Below are 25,812 nucleotides of genomic sequence, written 5' to 3' on the forward strand. Positions count from 1 at the left end.
GTTTCCTGGATGCCTACAAGGGCTATCACCAGATTCAAATGGCACCACAAGACGAGGACAAGACCGCATTTAGAACCGACAAGGGTGTTTTTTGCTACACAAAGATGCCCTTTGGTTTGAAGAATGCGGGCGCCACCTACTAAAGACTTATGGATGCCGTTTTCAACGAGCAAATTGGAAGAAACCTAGAAGACTATGTGGATGATTTGGTGATCAAAAGTAGGGAGGAAAAACAAATGCTCAAAGACATCGAGGAAACCCTTGGGCGCCTAACGGAAGTTAACATGAAGCTCAATCCGAGCAAATGCGCTTTCGGCGTGCAAGAGGGAAAATTTCTAGGTGTAATGGTCACCAAGGATGGTTTTAAGGTGAACCCTGAGAAGGTGGAGGCCATCCTTGACATGCCCTCGCCATCCACCATAAAAGAAGTCCAGAAGCTGAATGGTAGATTGGTATCAATCAACAGGTTCCTAGCGAACCATGCAACCAAATCTACCCCATTTGTCAATACATTGAGAAACTGCTTAAAGAAAAGCCAGTTCAAATGGACTCCTGAGGCCGAGCAAGCTTTCAGGGAGATAAAAAGATGTTTGATAAATCTGCCCGCGCTCACAGCTCCACTTCCTGGTGAAACTTTGACATTATACCTATCAGCAGGAGAGCGCGCCATCGGCGCAGTATTATTGGTGGATCGCAAGGGAATCCAAATGCCAATATACTATGTGAGTCGGGTGCTGACAGATCCTGAGACGCGCTACTCCATCATGGAAAAGTTAGTTTTGTCACTAACACACGCGTCGCGCAAGCTTCATTGATATTTCAATGGTCATCCTATTGAAGTTCTGACTGGTTACAACATCCAGCAAGTCTTGCGGCGTCCAGCGCTCTCAGGAAGGCTGACAAAGTGGGCGCTGGAATTAGGAGAGCACACGATCTCCTATAAGCCCCGTCCAGCAATAAAGGGACAAGTCTTGGCTGATTTCATTGCAGAAGTCCCTGAAGGAAAAATTGAAGAGGCTCAGCGCGAGGTAGACCCTCCGCGAGCCAATGAGGAAGAAAATGTTTGGAGATTGTTCACTGACGGAGCTTCAAACAATGAAGGGTCCGGCGCAGGCCTCAAACTGGTGGATCCAGAGAATCATGAATATACTTACGCCATCAGGTTGGACTTCAAGAGCACCAACAATGAGGCTGAGTATGAAGCCCTGCTGGCTGGCCTGCGCATCGCGCACAAATTCGGGGTTAAAAAGTTAGAGGCCCATGTTGATTCATACTTGGTAGCAGCACAGGTCAATGGCCTTTATGATGCCAAGGAGAACACCATGCCTCTGTATCTAGAGCAGGCGAAAAAGCTCATCGAGCAATTTGCCTGCTTCAGAATCATTCATATTCCGCGCAGTGAAAACAAATCTGCAGACGCGCTGAGTAAGATGGCATCAACCAGTTTCGATCACTATGTGGATGATTTGGTGATCAAAAGTAGGGAGGAAAAACAAATGCTCAAAGACATCGAGGAAACCCTTGGGCGCCTAACGGAAGTTAACATGAAGCTCAATCCGAGCAAATGCGCTTTCGGCGTGCAAGAGGGAAAATTTCTAGGTGTAATGGTCACCAAGGATGGTTTTAAGGTGAACCCTGAGAAGGTGGAGGCCATCCTTGACATGCCCTCGCCATCCACCATAAAAGAAGTCCAGAAGCTGAATGGTAGATTGGTATCAATCAACAGGTTCCTAGCGAACCATGCAACCAAATCTACCCCATTTGTCAATACATTGAGAAACTGCTTAAAGAAAAGCCAGTTCAAATGGACTCCTGAGGCCGAGCAAGCTTTCAGGGAGATAAAAAGATGTTTGATAAATCTGCCCGCGCTCACAGCTCCACTTCCTGGTGAAACTTTGACATTATACCTATCAGCAGGAGAGCGCGCCATCGGCGCAGTATTATTGGTGGATCGCAAGGGAATCCAAATGCCAATATACTATGTGAGTCGGGTGCTGACAGATCCTGAGACGCGCTACTCCATCATGGAAAAGTTAGTTTTGTCACTAACACACGCGTCGCGCAAGCTTCATTGATATTTCAATGGTCATCCTATTGAAGTTCTGACTGGTTACAACATCCAGCAAGTCTTGCGGCGTCCAGCGCTCTCAGGAAGGCTGACAAAGTGGGCGCTGGAATTAGGAGAGCACACGATCTCCTATAAGCCCCGTCCAGCAATAAAGGGACAAGTCTTGGCTGATTTCATTGCAGAAGTCCCTGAAGGAAAAATTGAAGAGGCTCAGCGCGAGGTAGACCCTCCGCGAGCCAATGAGGAAGAAAATGTTTGGAGATTGTTCACTGACGGAGCTTCAAACAATGAAGGGTCCGGCGCAGGCCTCAAACTGGTGGATCCAGAGAATCATGAATATACTTACGCCATCAGGTTGGACTTCAAGAGCACCAACAATGAGGCTGAGTATGAAGCCCTGCTGGCTGGCCTGCGCATCGCGCACAAATTCGGGGTTAAAAAGTTAGAGGCCCATGTTGATTCATACTTGGTAGCAGCACAGGTCAATGGCCTTTATGATGCCAAGGAGAACACCATGCCTCTGTATCTAGAGCAGGCGAAAAAGCTCATCGAGCAATTTGCCTGCTTCAGAATCATTCATATTCCGCGCAGTGAAAACAAATCTGCAGACACGCTGAGTAAGATGGCATCAACCAGTTTCGATCACTATGTGGATGATTTGGTGATCAAAAGTAGGGAGGAAAACACCATGCGGCCAAAGAACAACTTGATTCCAGTAACCTCAGCATGGCCTTTCCACAAATGGGCAATCGACATTGTAGGTCCCCTACCGCAAGCGCCTGGGCGAGTAAAATTTTTGGTAGTGGCAGTAGACTATTTTACAAAATGGGTTGAAGCCAAGCCACTAGCAAAAATAACAGCCGAAGCGATGAAGCAGTTTATCTGGAGCCACATCATATGCCGTTTTGGCTTGCCCATGGAAATTGTGAGCGATAATGGCAAGCAATTCACTGACAAGAAGATATCCAGCTGGCTCAAGGAATTGCGCATCAACCAAATTTTCACTTCAGTTTATCACCCTCAGGGGAATGGACAAGTGGAACGCGCGAACCAAAGTTTGTTAAATGGGCTGAAGAAAAGGTTGGAGGGAGAATCCCATTCTTGGGTTGAAGAGCTACCTAATGTCCTGTGGGCACACAGGACATTAAGCAAAACCAGCAATGGCGAATCCCCGTTCAGCCTAACCTATGGAACAGAGGCAATGATTCCGGCAGAAGTTGGATGCCCATCCCATAGAGTGCTCATGATGAGCAAGATTGATAACGAGCGCGAAAGAAGGTTGGATCTCAACTTACTTGAAGGGCGCAGAGAGGCGGCTATCATCAGTGAAGCCAAATACAAGAAAAAACTGGAAAAATATTACAGCCAGCGCGTGAAAGAATGCCACTTCAAGAAAAATGATTTTGTCCTTCGAAACAATGAAGCTAGCCGCGCGATACCCCCGGGAAAAATGTCCCCCAATTGGGAGGGACCTTATCAAGTCTCGGAAGAATTGGGAAAAGGCGCATACGCCTTAAAAGATTTGAATGGAAAGAAGATCCCGCGCGCATGGAACGCAGCGCAGCTTAGAAAATGTTTCATGTAAAAAAAAAAAAAATGTCAAGTTTGTAATCAAGGCTTTTTAAGCCATTATGAATAATGATACGCGCTATCTTCTCTTAATGTGGATTCTATTACCTTTTGCATACATGTTTCACACTTCCCTTTATTAGTTTTGAGCAATATGACAACATTGTATTGACATCAAAACGAAATAAAAACGAAGTAAAACATACATGCGCGAGCTTCAAGCTCAAACGCGTTAACGAGTCTTAACTCTAAAACGTCAGGGCCTTAGCCCAATTCTATTACCTTTTGCGTACATGTTTCACACTTCCCTTTATTAGTTTTGAGCAATATGACAACATTGTATTGACATCAAAACGAAATAAAAACGAAGTAAAACATACATGCGCGAGCTTCAAGCTCAAACGCGTTAACGAGTCTTAACTCTAAAACGTCAGGGCCTTAGCCCAATTCTATTACCTTTTGCATACATGTTTCACACTTCTCTTTATTAATTTTGAGCAATATGACAACATGGTATTGACATCAAAACGAAATAAAACGAAGTAAAACATACATGCGCGAGCTTCAAGCTCAAACGCGTTAATGAGTCTTAACTCTAAAACGCCAGGGCCTTAGCCCAATAATGTGAGCCTTAGCTCAAATCACTCACAACATCCATCTTACATGCTGCGCAGCCTGACCATAAAACACCTAAACACAACTAAGGCAAAGCAAATGCCAAAACATAGTTGTTAAGGTCTCAGGTTGGGGTCGCGCATGAAATTGTAGTGGATATCTGAGTAACACATTGACGCGTAAAGGCTAAAAAAAAAAACTCATAATTCCATGCGCGATAACGTCGCGCAAAAGAGGAATAATGAAAACGCCAAGACACGTGTCAGCATAATCAAGATATGGCAAAATCACTTACAATATGACAAGGGTTAAGTATAATAATTTCCTTACAACCTTGTTCTTATTTCAACGTGCAAGCATATCTTATTTGCAACAAACAAACATGCGATATAAAGAGATGAATAGGGAATGCGCAAGATGCGAAGAAGGGAAAAACAAAATTTCATTCCAAAGCATTGAAATTTACAAGTTTACAAGGTGATGAAATACAAACTACAAATAAAAATAAAAAAAAAACATGAAGGGCTTCTCAGGTCTCCACGTCGACTTCAGCCTCTTCATCATCCTCATCACCGCCCTCAGCATCTGGCGCAGCCTGCTCCTCGTCATCTCCATATTGACCATAGTCAAGTTGTTCATCCTGAATGGAGTCTTCTGGCACAACAGTGTCAGGAGCGGATCATTTGGCCACGCCAGAGCCGCTAGCAGGAGCAGCATTCCCCGCGCCATCATCGCCGCCACCAGCCCCTTCGCACTCGTCAAGTAACTTCTTTAGCGCGCCGAGGTCGGGCTGGTCAGCAAGCGCGGATATCTGCAAATCATAAGCAAAAATATGAGTACAAAAATACTTGGAAAATAAATCAAAGTAATCTCATTAAAGTTAAAGTACCTGCCCAAGGATGGGAATGGGAGTATTCAAATACTTCTCCCCCATCGCGGCCATGTCCGCGCAGGCAACGTCGCTCTGATAAGGGTATTCGGATGGGTTCTTCTTCAACATGCCATATTCATAGCCATCCGTAAACCCTTCAGCTCGACCCACCAAGCGCGCGGCAGCGTTGCAATCCATCACAAGGGCCTGGAACTCGTCTGAGTCTTTCATCGCGTAAGCGCAACGAGTCATGCCCTGTGAGATTAGCCATTGGCGATCCTGCGCGAGGGAAGCAACAGACGTCTCGAGGGTAGGAACCTGAGAGTTTAACAACTCAACAGTTTCCTTAGTCTTTTTCAGCTCCTCTTTGTCGGACGCTGCTGCCGCCAAGGCTTCTTCATTTTCCGCCCGCGCAGCATCAAGTGCTTCCTGGCTAGACGCTGCCGTCGCCAGGGCTTCATCTTTATCGGCCTGCGCGGCCGCCAGCTCCTTCTTCAGGCGCGCAACCTCACTCTCCAGCGATGAGTTTTCAGTTATAGACTGGACAAGAGCTTGGTCACGCGCCTCCGCCTCCAGCTCCAAGTCGCGCGCTCTGCGCGCGTACTTGGCCGCCTCCGCCTCCGCCGCTTGTAGCTTCTCCCGCGCAGCCTGAAGCTCATGCCCGCGCTTCACGAAGGCGCTGTTGGCACTTGCTCTGTTCTCACTGTGCTCTGCTTGGAGCTTCTCAGCTCTCTCTCGAGCATCAGAAAGATGCCAAGCAGACACCTTAGCCTCTTGCTTGGCTTCCGCAAGAGCATCACGTACTTTTACATAATCAAAGCGAAGCTCTTGGGAGGCAGCAAAGAAGGCCGACCCAGCAAACATATGATCGTTGAGCAAGTCGTCGCGAGCGCGGCCCTCCTGGAACATCCTTTCAGATGGAGGCACAGCATGAGCCCAGAATTCCGCACACACACCCATGGACTGAAATGTGCTGTCTTCAGTAATATTCCATCTCGGGCGGTAAATGTGATCGGCTTCCTGCAAAAACAAAGTAATTATCTAAGTCATAAAAACATTAAGATGAAAGTCCGCGCAGCGGAGCAAGAAAGAAACTATACCTGCGGGGATGAAGCAGAAAAGTCAGCGCCAGCCCCACGAGAAGGCTCCGCCGTGAAGCCTCGTGGCGCTGCAGGACTGGCGCGACCGTGGTCGGAGTCCTCAACTTCAAACTCCTCATCCTCCTCGGAAACAGGCCTTTTCTCCTGCGACCTAGAGCCAAAATCGGTCTCGCGAGGAGGGCTGTGCGCAGGAGGAGGTGAGGGAGGTCTCGACGACGCCAGATCGACGCGTAAAACGGCCTCCTGCTCCTTAGTAATCCCGATGAGGGGAGATTCATCGCTTGCAGGAGCAGGAGCAGAGCCAACAGCGCTGGCACCGGCGCCAGGAGTGCCTCCAGCTACGGCTTCTATGAAAAAATCAACAAAAAGAAATGATTCATGACTTGATCTAAAAGAAAGTCAGAAAATAAGAGCGCAATACGTACCTTGGCGCAACTCCGTTCGCGAAGCAAACATCGCCATGAAGTCCATTCTACCCTTCTTTGAGGGTAAAACAGGGGACTTCGAAGCGACCTCCGGCGCAGCCTCGGGATCTTGTTGCGCTGTCGCCGGCTCTACAAACATTTGAGTGAGCAAAGATTCATTAGTAATTCTATCAGAATCGCGCTCATAGAACCATAAAAGATAAGTAAAGGATAAGCAAAGTATACCTGTCGAAGGCACAACACCGCTTCCCTTTTCCACCGCGCGAAGGGAGGAGGTAGTGGCACCATACCTCAGGTGGACAGGAGGTCTGCCCACTTTTTGAGGCAGGGAAGACAAGGAAACCTTGGTGGTAAACTCCTGGGTTTTCCCAAATCCCCCCGCCTGAGTAGGAGGATCCTGAACAACAGGGGCAACATCTTTCTTCTGTTTCTTACTGGCCCCCGCGCCAGTTTTCCCCTTAGCTTTACGCTTTAGTTGGGGCGCCTCCTCCTCCTCCTCCTCTTCCGCGAGCTCCAGCTCGTAGTTTTCGAGCGCATCTACAATACATGCAACAGAAGTGTTAGCAAAATTTGGTATTATAAAGGAAAATGCATAAGTACAAAGGCTTACCAGGCGCATCGCTGTCGAAGACAAATCCCAGATCAACAGGGATGAACATGTCATCAAAGCGATCGGGGAATCCAACCTCCCCAGCGCCGAGCGCGACGGAGCCACCCTCCATATGCTCATCATATGCGGCGTGGATATACTCCTTGGTGACTGCACAAAACAAGTCAAATGATATCAGCAAAAAGAATTATATTCGCGCAGAAGTAAAGCAATGAGATAAACTTACACAAGCCGTCGACTTAGATAACGGGCTCAGTCGCGCTGTCCGCCCACCTCCTGCTGATACCAACCCCCACCAGCGCCTCCTCACAAATGTTCTTGGCGGGGGATGGTTCAACGGTCAACTTATTAACCCAGGCGCCAGTTGGGTTCTTGAGGACACCCACATCCGCAGGCGCAGAAGAAATCGCGCGCATCGTCATGCGGATGGGGATCACACCAGCCCTGATGTAAAAAAACCTCTCAAACCAGTCATGAAGGCTCTTGAATGAAACAGTGGAGCACTTCACCTTCTGACTGCGAGGAATGAAGGAGAACCAAGAATCTTGGATCTTGGGCTTGTAAAAAAACTGAAAGCGCCGAGGGGTGGGCTCCTCGCGCTGAGATTTGCACATGAACTCAAAGTGAGTCATGCGCACGAGTCCAAACGGATGGACTTGGGATATATGAATCCCATAAAACCTAAGCACCGCACCCACAAACCTTGTCATCGGGAGACGAAGGTTGCAGTGGGTGAAAAAATGGCTATAAAGGGATATATAGCCGGCAGGCGGGTCCGCCGCCGTTTGCCCGGCCCCAGGCAACATGCAGCCAAACACAGGGAGAAAACCCTGAGAGGCGATAAGGCTGTCAAGATCAGCCTGCCTCAGTTTGCAGGGGATTTCATTCCACCTCTTCACGGCCTTGGTCCTCCCTACCTCCTCCGATGAGACCTCAGCAGCCTTCTTCCCCTTGCCGGTCTTCTTCAATGTAGACATTACTAACGATTTTCTACGGCAATGGATGGGGGAGATTGTGTTGTCTGAGCTATCAGACATACAACTGTGACAACGAACAAGGGTTGCTTCTGAAGAACAGATATTTGGAAGCAGAACAAAGGTAATCGGAAGACAAAGACAGAAAGAAAAGAGCTCTGAATAATAACCAAGAAGATGAAGGATAAAAAACTCTAAGGGCTGGCTTTTATAGGCCCAGGAGAGAGAAAAATTGGTGCTGATCGGACTTCACGCGCCCCCACTCGCAGGTGTAAGCCAACGCGAGCGCGACACGTGTCAATCACGCTGTGTGAGGGGACACGAAAAGAAATAATACAGCTGTTGCCAGAGTTCACGCGCCACCACTCGCAGGAACGGACCAATGCGAGCGCGACACGTGTTCCTGACACTCTGTGAGGGGACACGAAAGTGTAACATCCCGAAATTTCAAGATAATATTAATTATATTACTTAATAATAGAGGGAAAGTTTACTCGGGTTATCAGGAAATAAATAATAGAATATGAGTTGGTATGAGTCGGGCTAGTGTTGGATTAATTGAGATGGGTTAAATGAGAATGGGCCTCGGGTCCGTGGGCTTAGAGGGATATAAATATCCCATCCCAAACCCAATCTTTCATTTCCACCTTCTTTCTTCACACACTCAAAACACACACATTCTAACCGATCAAGATTCGAAGCCGAGACCCGAGATTTTGTTGATAGATCTGAGTTGGTAAGGTAAGAACAAATCCAACAAAGCTAATATTACTGAAAATGGTTAGGATTGGATGGGTTAACCGGACCCGAAACCCAAACTGCCCAAATCGGACCCCTAAAACGTCGATTTTAGGCCGATTTGATGGTTGGGATTTGTAGGCGTCGATCATACGATTCCGTGGGTACCAAAATCGAGTTATTTGGCTAAGAAACGAAGGATTTATGGGCAAACAGATCTGCAGCGCGATAACTTCGCCTGCAAGATTAAGTTCGCCTGATGAACTTCGCCTTCAAGCGTAACTTCGCCTTCAAGCGTAACTTCGCCTAAGGATAACTTCGCCTACGGCCAAGTTCGCCTAAGGATAACTTCGCCTGAAGCCAAGTTCGCCTAAGGATAACTTCGCCTGAAGCCAAGTTCGCCTAAGGATAACTTCGCCTGAAGCCAAGTTCGCCTAAGGTTTAACTTCGCCTGAAGCCAAGTTCGCCTAAGGTTTAACTTCGCCTGAAGCCAAGTTCGCCTGAGGTTTAACTTCGCCTGAAGCCAAGTTCGCCTAAGGATAACTTCGCCTAAAGCCAAGTTCGATTAGAAAATGAATTAAAAGCGATAAGTTAAAGTAAGCTAATACTAGGCCACCAGATTAGATCAGACGAGTATTGATACGTGTAACTTGTACAGTCAGCCGAGCTCAAATAGAGAAGGGATTTACAGCTATCAGAAAAAGAAGCAGAATTCAGGTGTGTTTCTAGCCCCATTCCTTGTTATGTTTTCGGGGCTGTGTGCATACTTGATGTGTTGTTAATACATTTATCCTAAGTGATAAGTGTATGCCATATGTGATATATGTGATATGTATGAATGATTGCTTGATGGTACGTGAACGATCTTCGGATATTGCACGTACTGTCAGGTTGTAACGTTATAAATATGGTAAGTATGATATGTATGTTTATGTGTATGAACGTAATAAAGTTAATAAAAGAAGGAAATGACGGTTGTATGGTTGTATGGTTACGAAAAGGGTACCGAGCCCAAATAATACTCGAGGTAAGATGTATGGTTGTATGGTAACGAAGAGGGAATCGAACCCTACTAATAATCGAAAACAAGGGACCAGACCCTTATAATATCTGTGATGTTAGGGACCAGACCCTTATAATATCTGTGATGTTAGGGACCAGACCCTTATAATATCTGTGATGTTAGGGACCAGACCCTTACAATATCTGTGAGGATAGGGACCAGACCCTTATAATATCTGTGATGTTAGGGACCAGACCCTTATAATATCTGTGATGTTAGGGACCAGACCCTTACAATATCTGTGAGGATAGGGACCAGACCCTCATAATATCTGTGATGTTAGGGACCAGACCCTTATAATATCTGTGATGTTAGGGACCAGACCCTTATAATATCTGTGATGTTAGGGACCAGACCCTTACAATATCTGTGAGGATAGGGACCAGACCCTCATAATATCTGTGATGTTAGGGACCAGACCCTTATAATATCTGTGATGTTAGGGACCAGACCCTTATAATATCTGTGAGGTTATAGGGCGAAAGGCTCTTTAAAACGTATGATTATGAATGTAAAGAAAGTATGTAAGTAAGAAAGAAAAGTATGTAAGTAAGAATGAAGGTATGAGTACTTATGTGTGTATGAAAGAAAGTTATGAGGTTAAGTACGTATGTATGTAATAAGGTATTGTATGGTATTGTATGATTAACTAGAACTCACTCAGCGTAGCTGACTTTTAGTATGCACGCAGGTGAGTAGGATGAGACAGCTGGCTTGAGTGGAGGACACATGGCAGAAGACTAAAGCCTGGCATCTGAAGATCTGATATGTTTTATAAGTTATGTTTTGATTTTGAAAGACAAGAGGAATGTTTTAAGACATGATTATGAATTGATATGTAATGTTTTATGAAAGTTTTATATTCAGCGTAAAGTTTTTAATTAACTCTGATATTTAGAACTGTGTTTATGAGTAAATCCGACGCTAAAGTAGGGTCACCGGGTTCGGGGCCTTACAGAAAGGCAACTGTAGCACCTCGAGCACACGAAAGGTCTGACATGTCTCCATCACGTACAGGGACGATTCGTTTTCAACTAAAAGGATAGAATTTCGCGCAACGATGAATAATAAGAAGAAAAAGACAACCCCTACTAAAAGAGCAAACTATTTAGTCTAACATCTATCTTACCTCGCTCGCGCGAGACAAGACATACATTAGACTGGGGGAGCTTGAAGAGGTATATACCCGCCTCAACACCGAGCGAGGCGGGTCAACCCACAAGATATAGACAAGAGGCTTGAAATCAAGACATTATGAAGGCGCAAAGCCAAAACCTATGCGCATGGCGCATATCACATATGCTCACGCATATCACATATGCTCATGCATCACATGCTCAGGCACCACATATGCTCATGCATCACATGCTCAGGCATCACATGCTCATGCACCACATATGCTCATGCATCACATATGCTCACGCATCACATATGCTCACGCGTATCACATGCTCACGCATATCACATCTGCGCGTGGCGCATCCGCGCGTGGCGCATATCACATGCTTGTGCATATCACATCTGCGCATGAAACATCTGCGCGTGAGAATAAAGAGAAGACCTCGCGCATCCTCAGGATAGACGCATATCATACATGCACATAATCAACCTCGCCCTTATCCAAATCAGGATTAGGGCAACCTTGATTGTGCACGTCAGACAACCTTCCAGAAGGTATCTTTTTAAGGAATAAGAATATGCTGATGTTGACAGCTGCCAAATGAAAGATGGACAACTCAGCATAACCCATGTGCTACCACGTGATTATAACCAATGAGAAAGCACCAGGTGTCCCAGAGGACACGTGGCGCAGAGCAATTGGAGGAGGCCAACAAGGCTGAGCCCAATCAGTGGAAACCCTAGCACTATAAATACAGCATCAACTCCACAAGGAGAGACATTCAATCATATTCAATTACATTCAATCACAGACAGTTACAGTCAGTAACACACAATCACATCCAATTACAGAGTATTGAGCTATTAAGCAATACTCTCCAGATTTCCTTACTCTGATATTATTATCTTCTCCCACAAATACTTATTCTCACACCGGAGGGTTACCCCAAAGAGGACCCCTCTGTCCCTTTCTGAGGGGTAAGTTGACGGTGCTGTTCATTTTGTAGGTGGAAGAGCCCAGATCCAGAAAAACCATCGGTGAAGAAGCATAATCATACCCGAGGAAAGTTGATCGTCTACCAGTGAGTCGATCCACGTTTCTTCAAGAGTAGTTTTGAATTATTATTCATTTAAAGTAGTCTATGAGTAACATTTATTTTTAAAAAAAATGTAAGAATAATCATGTAATTATTATTCAAGAACACTTTGGTGTTTTGAAGGTTCATTTAAAATGTAATGAAAGTAACAATCTTGATCTTATCTTGAGTTGTCACTCAAATTAAAGAATCTTCAATCTTAATGGGATCTTGAATACAAAAATAACCTTGAGCTAAAGAAAATCGGAAGAAGAACAAATACTTTTGGTCTAAATTTGGGAATTTGTTTCATTTTTGCATATACTCATCCCTGAAAAAATTGAATTGAACTCATAAAACGGAAACGACATAAGAGATTTTAGGGTTCATGTGTTGTTAGAATACTTGTTTATTTTAACGTTAATCGAGTAATATATCTTTATTGGATAGATTAGATCGTTTTATTTGAATGTTAGTCATTAAACTAGTATTTCACACGGCGCGATGCGCCGTGGTAGGTATGTTGTCGGTCTCAAGCGTTGAGACAATAAATGACACGATTTCGATCGGTTCTGGTTTCGTGTATTATTGTACTAGAACTAAAAAAATCATGAGGTGGACCAATGAGGTGGAGTCAGACAGTAAAACTCGATCGTTGGTAAAGCCCAACCATTATCGATTCTAGGCGTTGAGACGGTTACTCTACGCGAATTTGGCCGGTTTCCATTATGTTCGTTAAGATACTAGAACTAAAAAACAGTATTCGGTTGGTTTTCGTTAGGGTACCGGAACTAAAACAAAACGATGTTAGTTTACACGAATACGGTCAGTTTCCGTCACGTTCGTTACGATATCATAATTAAAACAAAACAAAATAGATTTTCAATCGATTTTGTAACGTACGTTACAAACTTGAACTAAAAAAAAAACAAAATACCACCAATAAGGTGCCGCAAAGTGACCTAATGGAGGACTTTGCGGCACCAAAGTTCTAAATTATTATATATAATAATAACTAGTTTTAGAGCCCGTGTAACACACATGATGTCTAAATAATCAAGTTACAAAAAAAAAAACAATACATAATGTATATTGAAAAATGTATTACATTTATGCTTTTATCATTATACCACGGGATGTCTAAATAAATTGATTTTATTTATATAATAAAATATTTTTTTCAAAAAAAAAAATTGAACTTAATAAAAAAAATAATGCACGTGCAAAAACATACATATGAACACTCCGTCTAATGAAAAATTATTCTCAATATCATGTATATATAATTGAAAAAAATTGGTTATGAATCAATTTCGGAGAATACTTCTCATATAAAAATAGTTTTAACCTACATCAAGAAATTTTTTTTGATAAATTTGAGAGGCTTCTCGACTTTGCTAATTGACAAAAAAAATAACATGTCAACCCGTTCAATTTTATGAATGTTCTGTTTTACTTGAGCATAATTTTTTACGACATGCTTTACATACAACATTTTGATCACTATTCAAGAAAAAGTCAATACTGACACAAATGTTTCTAATTTGATAAAAGTTAAAAGTATTTCTAGGCCTGGAGGTGGCATGTCAGAAGTGGTTGTCATTTTTTCTTAAATTTTAATAGTAGTTTAAAAATACTCAATTTGCAAATCCCAAATCTTTTGATTATTTTCAAATATGTCATTAAAAATAAATTCGAAACTCTGTCACATTTAAAATTTTAATTTTAATTTGTTTTACATTTCAAGTCAAAACTTTGAACCCGTAACAAGTTTGACGATAAATCTATTTGCACCTCAAAATTTAAAAAATATTCAGATCACCTCTTTTTTTACGCGTAACAAATTTGAGCAAAATGCAGTTAATTTGTACCAAACGATCTATTTATTAACTTTTAACATGTAAAAATCAAATTTAAGTTTCACAAAAAATCAGAGCAATACTTGGTAAAAAAAGTCCAAGAAACTAAATATGATAAACTTTATTATATTTAAAAGTGATTTGTATATACTATTCCTTACAACTTAACACATATATGTCTAGTTTACTAAATTAAATGAAAAACTAAATAGATAGATTTAAATCATATATTTATAATTTATAAATTTATATAACAATGAACAAAACAAAACCAATAAATAAATGGAGTTAGTTCTAAAAAATAGATCAACTTTTAAGCATATATCTATAATTAATGATTAGAAAAATTACTTTGTAAACTGATAGAATATTAGTGTTTTTTTTTGTTTTTTTTAATTTACAATCTTCAACAATATACATAGTATAATATGTTAATACTATTTAAAATTATATTGTTTTCAATATTTATTAAACATGGTTTTTGGTTGATTTTTGGATTTCACCAAAGTATGTTGTGAAATACATTATAACAATGTATATTAGTATAATATGTAAATATTTATTTGTATAAACATGTATAGATATAATATAAATAGAGTTTAAAGAATAGTAAATAATTCAATTAGATATAATATATATGAAGTTTTGTAAAATGAAAGTGAATAATTATTTATTTATGTCATATATTAGTTTTGAAGGGAAAAAACTGTGAGAAGTAACCACAAACTAACACGTGTCTACAATTATTTTTGTTTATTAAAATAGGTAGATAATAATATATGGATTATATATAATTTTTTTAATTTGAAAGTTAAGTAATTTGAAAAATTAATAAATGGTTTAATTCAAACATTTTAGGCTAAAAATTACATACTCAGTTTCATTCTTTAGGCCATTTTTTCTACGCAAAATTTAAAGGCCAAATGACAAAACCTAAAAGACCAAAACGAACCGAACTTATCATAAAAACTAGATAAAGCTAAATTGAACTGATTTCAAATATACAAAAAACCTTGTTATTTTCGATTCGGTTTAAGCCCAAAAGCAACTCAAGCCAACCCCCTGCGCAAGCCTAATCATGGTATTACAATTGGATTAACAAACGACCAAAAATATGATCTTTGTGTTCGTAACAACCATAATTAGACGTGCACAAATCAGGTATTTTTAAAACCTGGAACTAGGTAGGAACCGAGTATTTTGAAACCAACTACAAACTGAAACCGATTCTGGTCAAGAATCGGGTAGGACCTGGCCCGACTCGTTAGGAAAATATAAGAACCCAGTGGAACCAGGTACAGGTTATACCCGAAAACCGGGTACACTAGGTTTTCCATTTTTAAACAAAATATGACTGTTGGGAACCGGTTCCAACGGCTATATGGCCGTTTTTGGACCGTCGGAACCGATATATAAAACATACACACATACTATAAATAGTTATGTTAACTTTAGGACTTGATAAACCACTTCTCTAACTCTAAAACACACTTTAAATCTCAATATCGATTAACTGACAATCAATGGCAACCAACGATGATGTTGTTATGCTCATCGACACACCAAGGTGCCCGAGGTTTAGGTTCATTATGACTTGTGTGTTATGACTGACTCACAGGAGATGACGCAGTGCAAGTATCGTGTCAGGTTTCTGAATGCGGGGTCGAACTCCACTATCAGAAAGCATACTAATAAGTATTGTTGTGAAAAAAAAGTTTGGACACCAAAAAAGTGGAAGTGGGAGAGTCGTCCGGCTCTGCAACTCCAGCACCTGTTTCCTGGACGGAGCTTAATGGGCGTAGAGAGCGGGATGAAAATGACGGAATGGTGTTTGTTATTTTAGTTTTTATGTTTAATAACTAGTTTTTATCCGCCGTATTACGGGGGGTTGTATAAATAATATATTCGTTTCTAACACCATGAATGTATTTTTTTTGATTTTTAGTTTATTTATTGTAAGAAATTAATAATATACTTGAACCTTTTTTTATTAATTTATGTTTGGTTATGTTCATTTTTAGTGAAACGTTGAATGAGTTATCTACTTGATTTTTATATTTATTCGTTTATGTTCATTTGTTATAATTTGGATATTATTTTGTGAAACTTTTCATTTTAGTTGAACTTAAAGGAAAAAAGAATTGTTAATGTAACTAAATCCATATTGAGAAATGAAATTAAGATTTGATTACGGGGTTTGTTTTACGTTTATAAGATTTATATATTTTATGCATTTTAATTTTATTTATTGTAAGGAAATTAATAATATACTTAGTGTTTAATGATTAAAGGACTTCATTAATAAATGAGATGTTATAACCCGTTTAAAAGTTATCTGGGTATGATGATTGGCATGACCCGCTTATTTTTTTGATTATAAAGTTTTTTCATATTTATAAATAATAATTTTTATAAAAAAAATCAGATATTATTTTTTAGTATATTTCTATTTTATATGATTTTCATATAAAAAAATATTTGGTGAGATTAATTTTTAATATAATGAGATGTTATAACGCGTTTAATGACTATCTGGCTTTGGTGAGACCCATACCTTGAATTCGGGTCAAATGCATGAAAAACTACTATTTACAAATAAATCAATATGATGGCTTGAGACAAAATAGGGTGGTTTTGTTTATATATATTTAAGATTAAGATGTTTGTACTTTCTCGTTTTTATAATAAAATGTTCGTCGTTAATGGAATGATATGGTTGTTTTTTTTAGTTTAAGAAGACAAGTTGGTTATTTATAAGAAACCGATAACACTTTAAAAACCGGTTACATTAAACAGATAATAAAAAACATGACTAATACTAATTAAAGCAAGGCTATTAAACTATTAAACATAACTAATAATAATTAAAGCAAGACTAATAAAAACGATTACATGAAAGTTGATCGAGTAATTCGTGTTACATATTACATGACTAAAACAAATAGAAATTAGAACAAATAAAAATTAAACTTCTTCAAACTCTTGTCTTAGTTGTCTTCGCCTTCGTCTTCTTCACCCGATAGCCCGGAAGAAAGCCCTTTTTCCACCTCTTCATCATGAATCGGACGTTCTAGTGGTATTTCATCTTTATAATTTGCATTGTCTTGTGTACGATCCAACGCGTCCAAATGATCCTTTAGGTAAATGCACATCTCTAACGACTCCGAAGTGAGTTTTGATATTCGCATCGATAATATCCTTCCACTAAGAGAAAAAACCGATTCCGAAGCTACAGTTGAAGCTTGTATGCTAAGCAAGTCACGAGCCATGGCGGAAAGAATGAAACTCGTTTTGCTTTCCTTTCCAACAAGCCAAAAGATCAAGGTTGCGAATGTTTTCGATCGATGCACCTTCAACATAGTTTGCTCCACTATATTGACCAAGTTCACTTGTTGGTGTGCTTCCCCTTTGCCGTTTAGCCTTCGACTCACGAACAACGTTCATCATATTTATAAGCTTGTCCTTACATGGCATACTTGTTGTTTGCCTCACAAAATTCGACTTTGAGGTTGGACCATAAAATCGGAAATAATGATCACATATTTTTGTGAAGGGATTTGTTGAAACTATCCTTCGCTTCCGTGTACAACATCGGGTCCATCTCATTCATACCCACGTTAGATATATTCAAATAGGGTTTTAAAGCGGCGACACAAGTAAACATCGGTGGTATGTTTTCATAATATTTTTATGAACTTCTCATTCATTGGTTTAACAATATTATTGAAAAGTCATTCTTGTCTTCAAACTCTTTAAAATTCAAGGAGATGTTGTATAATTCTTGCAACACGCTACAACTAGTAGGATAATAAACCCCCAATAATTTAGTTGCTGAGGTTTTGAAAACATCAAGATACTCCAAGAATTAACCTATATTTACCCAAGCACCGTCGGGAAATATATCGGCTTTGCACCGATCCACAAGAGTTTTATGAAAACTTTGTAATGTTTCTTGTTGGGCAAAAGCACACAAGAGCTGTAACATCCTACTTTTGATTATAATTAATAAATGAAATTTCGTTTATTCAATAAAGTGTCGTGTGTCGGTTTAGATAAATAAACTATAAGATGATGAGTTTGGACTTTAAAAGATGGAATAAGAGATGGAATGGGTCTTAGGTCCATGGGCTTGAGGGAGTATAAATACCTCTTAAATCCTAAACCTTTCAATTTTTATCCATCTCTACACCATAGCCTACACCATAAAAAACACACACAAATAATACCCTTTAACCCGAGCCAAGATCCAAAGGTGAAAACCCGAACCCGTTGGTGCTAGATCGTCGTGACGAACCAAAACAACATCAAGACTAGACCGTGTTCGTAAACCGAACCATTTAAGGTACGTTTATAATTAGAAATCGTTCATTAGGGTTCGGATTTGTTTGGGGATCTTAGATCTATATGAGAATGATACAAATGAATCCAACACAACAAACCTTACTGAATTTTGTTAGCAACTGATAGGTTAATTTGTGAAATAAATAATCGGGTTATAAACAAGCAAATCGCACCCTTTAAGCGTAATTGTTGGACTGATTGGATGGTTGGGGTTTGTTGGCGCTGGTATGGCGAATCCATTGATACCAGATTCGTGTTATTTCATCAAGAAATGAGGATTAATTGGAAATCCTATGACTGTTGACTGTGTATTGTTCATAATCGATTTTGACTTTGACCTCTGAGTCAAACTCTGGATAGGATTGATGCAATTCGTTATGATAATGTAACATCCCAAAATTTCTAAAGTAATATTTAATATATTATTTGTCGGGTGAAATAAACGAGTTAGTGGAACGATAATAATAATAGCAAAATATGAAGACTTAGTAGGATAATTAGATGGGATTAGATATGGACCAAAAGGAAATATGGGCCTTCGGTCCATGGGCTTAAGGGAGTATAAATACCCCCTTAAACCCCAATCATTTCCATTCCATCCATTTATCCATCCTAATCTATACACACTCCAAAACACACAACCCGAACCGAGATCCAAAGGCAAGGACCCGAGCTCGTTGGTGCTAGATCGTCGTGACGAACCAAAGCAACAAGACCAGCTCGTGCTCGTAGTTCAACTCATTTACGGTACGTTTATATCGAGAACATGTTCGTTTAGGTTTGGATTAGTATAGAAATGATAGATCTGTGTTTGTATGGTAAAAACGAATCCTACAAAGCTAAACTTACTGAAAATGGTTAAGATTTGATGGGTTAATCGATTGATAAAATAACCCGTAACCTATATGCCTAAATCGCACCCCTTAAACATCGATGTTAGGTCGATTTGATGGTTGGGGTTTGTAGGCGCTGGTCAGACGATTCCGTGGATACCTAAATCGAGTTATTTGGTTAAGAAACGAAGATGATTAAGGACGAACAGTAGCTGCAGCCGACAACTTCGCCTGCAAGCTAAGTTCGCCTGATGAACTTCGCCTGCAAAGCTAAGTTCGCCTGATGACAACTTCGCCTAAAGCTAAGTTCGCCTAAGGTTTAACTTCGCCTAAAGCTAAGTTCGCCTAAGGTTTAACTTCGCCTAAAGCTAAGTTCGCCTGATGACAACTTCGCCTGCAAAGCTAAGTTCGCCTAAGGTTTAACTTCGCCTAAAGCTAAGTTCGCCTAAGGTTTAACTTCGCCTAAAGCTAAGTTCACCTGATGACAACTTCGCCTGCAAAGCTAAGTTCGCCTAAGGTTTAACTTCGCCTAAAGCTAAGTTCGCCTGATGACTGCCCCCGGACCCCCGTTCGTTGTGGGTAGTAATTAAGATTAGAAAGATGATATAAGTAGTGATAGTTAATTGATATGTATACTTGTTATACAGTCAGCCGTGCACAACTGAGGAAAGGGATTACGATTAACGGTGAACGTAACCGTGTTCAGGTGAGTTTCTAGCCCCATTTATGTGTTATGTTTTCGGGGCTGTGTGCATACTCGATATGTTTGTTCATACGCTTATCCTAAGAGATAAGTGTATGCCTTATGTGAATGATGTGATATGTATGAATGATGCTTGACGGTACGTGAACGATCTTCGGATATTGCACGTACTGTCAGGTTGTAACGCTAAGTATAAGGTAAGTATGATATGTATGCTTATGTGTATGAATGTGATAAAGTTAATAAAAGCAGGAAAGGATGGATGTACGGTAACGAAGAGGGAATCGAACCCTACTAATATTCGAGAACTAGGGAACCGAACCCTACTAATATTCGAGGAAAGAGGGACCTAGCCCTATTAATACTCGAGGAAGGAGGGTACCGAGACCTAATAATACTCGAGGAAGGAGGGTACCGAGCCCTAATAATACTCGAGGTATGATGTATGGTTGTATGGTAACGAAGAGGGACCAGACCCTTATAATATCTGTGATGTTAGGGACCAGACCCTTATAATATCTGTGATGTTAGGGACCAGACCCTTATAATATCTGTGATGTTAGGGACCAGACCCTTATAATATCTGTGATGTTAGGGACCAGACCCTTATAATATCTGTGAGGTTATAGGGCGAAAGGCTCTTTAAAACGTATGATTATGTATGTAAAGAAAGTATGAAGGTAAGAATGAAAGTATATGCAATTATGTGTGTATGAAAGAAAGTTAAGAGGTTAAGTATGAAATGTAAGAAGGTATTGTATGATTATGTGATTAACTAGAACTCACTCAACGTAGCTGACTTTTAGTATGCACACAGGTGAGTAGGATGAGGCAGCTCGCTTGAGGAGACACGTGGCACCGAATAAGAGGCTGGCATCGGAAGACTCAAGACGTTTAAGTTTAATGTTTCGTTAATTTTGAAAGACAAAATGATGTTTTAAGACAAGACGTGTTTTGTTATGAAATGTTTTATGAAAGCTTTTATATTCCGCGAATGTTTTAATTAACTCTGATATTTAGAACTGCGTTTATGAGTAAATCCAACACGAAAGTAGGGCTACCGGTAACGAGGCCTTACAGATAAGGTAACGAATTAGTTAACCAATTCGTCATGGCAAGATAACGAATCAGTTTCCCAGTTCGTTATGATCAGATAACGAATCAAATGATTCGTTTCTCACCCAATTCGTTATGTTAAGATAACGAATCAGGTCACGTCAAGATAACGAATTAGCTAACAAACTAAGATAATGAACCAGAATAACGAATCAGCTAGCAGATCTGATCAGGAAAGATAACGAACTAATCTAATGAATCAGATCATGTAAGATGACGAATCAGATAACGAATAAGGTGATTCGTTACTTACCAATTCGCTAAGTTCTCATAATGAAATAGACCACGAATCAGGCTACGTTCAGATAACGAATTAGGCTTAATTCGCGATAACAAATGAGTGTGAGAATACAATAATAATTTAAAATTCTAATGGTAAATGTGTTAAGCCAGTTAATGGAAATAAACTAGGGCTCTGCCCCTTGGACCCTGCTAGGGGCTGCCGCCCCTAGAACCCTGCTGTCAAGGGCGCTGCCCCCGGACCCACGTTCGTTGATGGTAATAATTAAACTAGAAATGCGATATGGGTAGTGATAGTTAATTGATACGTGCAATTGTTATACAGTTAGTCGTGCGCAACTCAAGATAGGAATGACCATAATCGGTGAACGTAACCGAGTTCAGGTGAGTTTCTAGCCCCAATTCCTTGTTATGCTTTCGGGGCTGTGTGCATATGATATGGTGCGTGCGTGTGGTATAAAATATAAGAGGTCTAATGATTTGCTTTTGCACAAGATCGTGTTTTAAATTTATAAAAGTGATTTCTATAGAGACTAAAAACACACAAAATAGGCAAGTGTACCTATCGTATATGTAGAATAGTATTGGTAAGAACCAAGTATCGATCCGTGGACACAAATGTTTCTAATGATAAATCGTTGTTTTACTTTAATCGGAGGTTTTAATCATTTTGGGGTTAATTTTTGAACTTTTTTATAAAATATAAATACTTATATATGATATATAGGTGACCAAGACGAGAGATTCTAAACGAGTAGTTCAATTACGTGAAGGTTACCATCTAAGATCAAGAATCCACTCCATTTTAGCATTGATAATTAATATTCAAACGTGTGGTATACTTGCCGTGGCAATATATGTTAGATAGCTCCTTAAGCCTTAAGTGAGCATCTTTGGCACTAAGGAGGTAACATGCGCATTTTAAAGTCCACCCTTTCCTAATGTCATGCTACCTCAAGAATGCCAATTTAAGTTGACAAGTAGTTTCGTAAAGTAAAAAGATTAGGATTGACTTCGATTTCTCAAATACCAATTCTAACAACTTCGGGTGGTTGTAGTGTAGTCACACAACCTCCCCTTGGTTGATTTATGTATGTTATATTTACACAATCCGTTAACATATGATTTCTTTAACTAGCATGATATCCTAAGTAAGGCCATTTTCGGATTACCAAGACTTATAGAAATACATTATAACTTATATCTCATAATTTCTAAGTACAATATAAGTATCCATGTTTCGATAATGTATCAAAGTATCTCTATCTGTCACACCCTGGTTTAGGGCCTAGGCGTGTGACCACAAGTTGGTACCTGTTTTGTAAATATATCAGATTTTATGGGTAAATTTTAGCGGAAGACTTTAGGTTGAATATAATTTTAATTTACATTGAAAATTTACTTGGGAATTAAATAACCAAGTATATGTTTACAAAATATATGTTTTATAATACATCACACCCCGGTTTAGGGCCTAGGCGTGTGACCACAAGTTGGTACCTGTTTTGTAAATATATCAGAGTTTATGGGTAAATTTTAGCGGAAGACTTTAGGTTGAATATAATTTTAATTTACATTGAAAATTTACTTGGGAATTAAATACCCAAGTATATGTTTACAAAATATATGTTTCATAATACAAGGATTTGTTTATTAAAAACGGAGCCATCTTGTACGCGCTTCTATCTTTATATAGACTCCAATCCTTGCTAATGCTACTTATACTTAATTACCTGCAATGGGTTGGAAAAATACGCCAGCTATATGCTGGTGAACACGTATGATTCTATAAAACATTTGAATGACATTACAATACAAATATATTTTTCCCTACAAGCTCAGCAGAAGCATTTCTACTTCTGGTCTATTGTACCACTGCCCTACACACACAATTATTCCCGAGCCACATAGCACTTAATGGGAAACTAGTTATGACCATTAGCCCGCGGCCACGTAGCCTTTGAATGATTAGGCTGAACGGTTATGTTTGGATCCAGACACATGTGTATTCGGTCTGAGTTGATTTTATTCTCTACTTTGTATTATCACGTTTTAGAGATCACATAATCTCATGTAAACATTGACTGACTCGTTAAGACAAACACCCGTTCGTCTTATTGAGTATAAATATGTTTTGACTGATATAAAGGTTAACGTATTCACCTGTACCGTCGGTGTTGAAAACCTTGACTGATGATTGATTGTGAATAATATTTAACCTATACATAAATAGGTTTGTATAAATGTTTTGAATGATGATTAAGCTATGATTGTAAGCTTAACCTTGTAATCATTTTATCTTTGATTGTGAATGAAAACACTTGTTTTATGTGACGTTTGATATAGCATGATTTGGCCTAATAGGTTCTATCACGTTGGTAAGTTTCTCCAGGTAAGTAAACGGGTCCCACGGTTGATTTGGATTTATACGAATTACTTTTCCTTAGGCAAGAAACTTACTACTTGTGATATCCCCCTTCCAGTTACTACATGCCCGTCAAAATATATCTTTTGTTTAACATTACTTCATCATGAAGTAACATTTATGAAAACATGATTGTGAATGATTTGTAAAATACGATCAAGGTTAAAGATCATAGCCTCGATTGATAGTCTAAGCTATAATTCAAATAACTTAAACATAACTCATACCTTAGTTTGGATACTTAGAATGATAATAACAAAAAGGCAGGATCTTGATCTACACGCTTATGTGATTGCTACTTGATTATAACTTCGTTTCTTGCACGAACTTCGAGACAATGGCACGTCGGCTTGTTTCAACAATGGGGCACGCTTTTCGAGGCTAAATGTGTGAATGTAGAGGTGTGTTTTGGGATGAATGGGTTCAATCTCGTAACTCTCTAATTATAGGCAAGTTCCCATAGCGGTACGCGATGGGTTCCTTGTGACCCTTCGCGTATCGCGACGCCGCAAAAAGACGCCGCCTTATCTGGCGTGTGACACGTGGCCTATCATATCGTGCCACGTGTGGAAACGTGGTTGGACACGTGTCCGGTGACTCACCAAGTCCATCGCGCTACGCGATGGGTTAAGACTCACCCCGTCGCCTATCGCGATGAGTTCATATTTTTAGAATTTACATTTTTAGTCCCTATACTTTCTAAGTTAGTATTTTTAAGCTAAAACTTATAGGGTTTGAGACATGGTGTTACATCCTCCCCACCTTTTAAATAATATCATCCTCGAGATTTATTGGAATAGATAGGGATACTTTTTGTTCATTTCTGACTCGAGTTCCCATGTGTACTCGGGTCCTCGTCTTGAATCCCATTTGACTTTCACGAGCTTGAGTCGTTTATGTTTGAGAAACTTGATCATGCTATCTTCTATTTGAATCGGCTGTTCTACGAATTTAAGTTTCTCGTTGACTTTAACATCCTTCAATGGCATTTCAAGGGTTTTGTCGGCTAAACATTTGTGTAGATTGGATACGTGAAACACGTCGTGAATACCTTTCATTTCATCAGGTAACTCTAGTTGGTAAGCAAATGGTCCAATTCTTTCGAGTATCTTGAGTGGCCCAACGAATCGTGGACCCAATTTCCCTTTCTTTCCAAACCTTACTACACCTTTCCAAGGCGATACTTTCAATAATACTCTATCTCCTTCTTTGAATTCCAAAGGCTTGCGGCAAACATCTGCATAGCTTTTTTGTCTATCCATTGATGCTTTTAATCATTCACAGATTTGTATTGCTTGATCGATGGTTATTTGAACAATCTCGGGTCCTGAAAACTGACTATCACCCGTTTCTGACCAACACACAGGTGTCCTACCCCTACGCCCATATAAAGCTTCAATTGGTGCCGCTTGAATACTCGTATGATAACTATTGTTGTACGAGAATTCCATCAACGCAAGATGAGTGTCCCAACTTCCTCATAAGTCGATGACACAGGCACGAAGCATGTCTTCTAAGGTTTGAATTGTACGCTCACTTTGGCCATCAGTTTGGGGATTGTATGCGGTACTTAAGTTTAATCGAGTCCCCATAGCCTTTTGAAAGCTTGACCAAAAATTTGAAGTGAAACGACTATCTCTATCGGATATGATTGATAGTGGCACACCATGTAAGGATACTATGTTTTCGACGTATAAGTGTGCTAACTTATCCATACTAAACGTTTCTTGAATTGGAATAAAATGGGCAGACTTGGTAAGTCTGTCTACAATAACCCGAATCGCATCATATTGGCGTGAAGTTTTCGGTAACTTCATGATGAAATCCATAGTTATCATATCCCACTTCCAAATTGGTATCTCAGGTTGTTGTAATAATCCTAACAACTTTTGATGCTTGGCTTTCACTTTGGAACACGTTAGGCATTTAGCTACATACAAGGCAATATCCTTCTTCATACCAATCCACCAATAATCATCCTTTAGATTGTGATACATCTTGTCACCACCCGGATGCATCATAAACTTTGACTTATGTGCTTCTTCTAAAATTTTCTCTCTTAGATTT

The 25,812-nt window shown here is 40.0% G+C and overlaps 1 pseudogene; it reads right to left on the minus strand.

Moving 5' to 3' along the window:
- Positions 1 to 25,812, minus strand: part of LOC143559733 (1-aminocyclopropane-1-carboxylate oxidase homolog 1-like) — a 40,124-nt pseudogene that overhangs the window by 11,828 nt on the left and 2,484 nt on the right.

Source organism: Bidens hawaiensis, unplaced genomic scaffold (genome assembly GCF_021521415.1).
Source record: "Bidens hawaiensis isolate Kalapana, Puna unplaced genomic scaffold, B.hawaiensis_p1.1 tig00001093_1, whole genome shotgun sequence".
In the NCBI taxonomy this organism is placed as follows: domain Eukaryota; kingdom Viridiplantae; phylum Streptophyta; class Magnoliopsida; order Asterales; family Asteraceae; genus Bidens; species Bidens hawaiensis.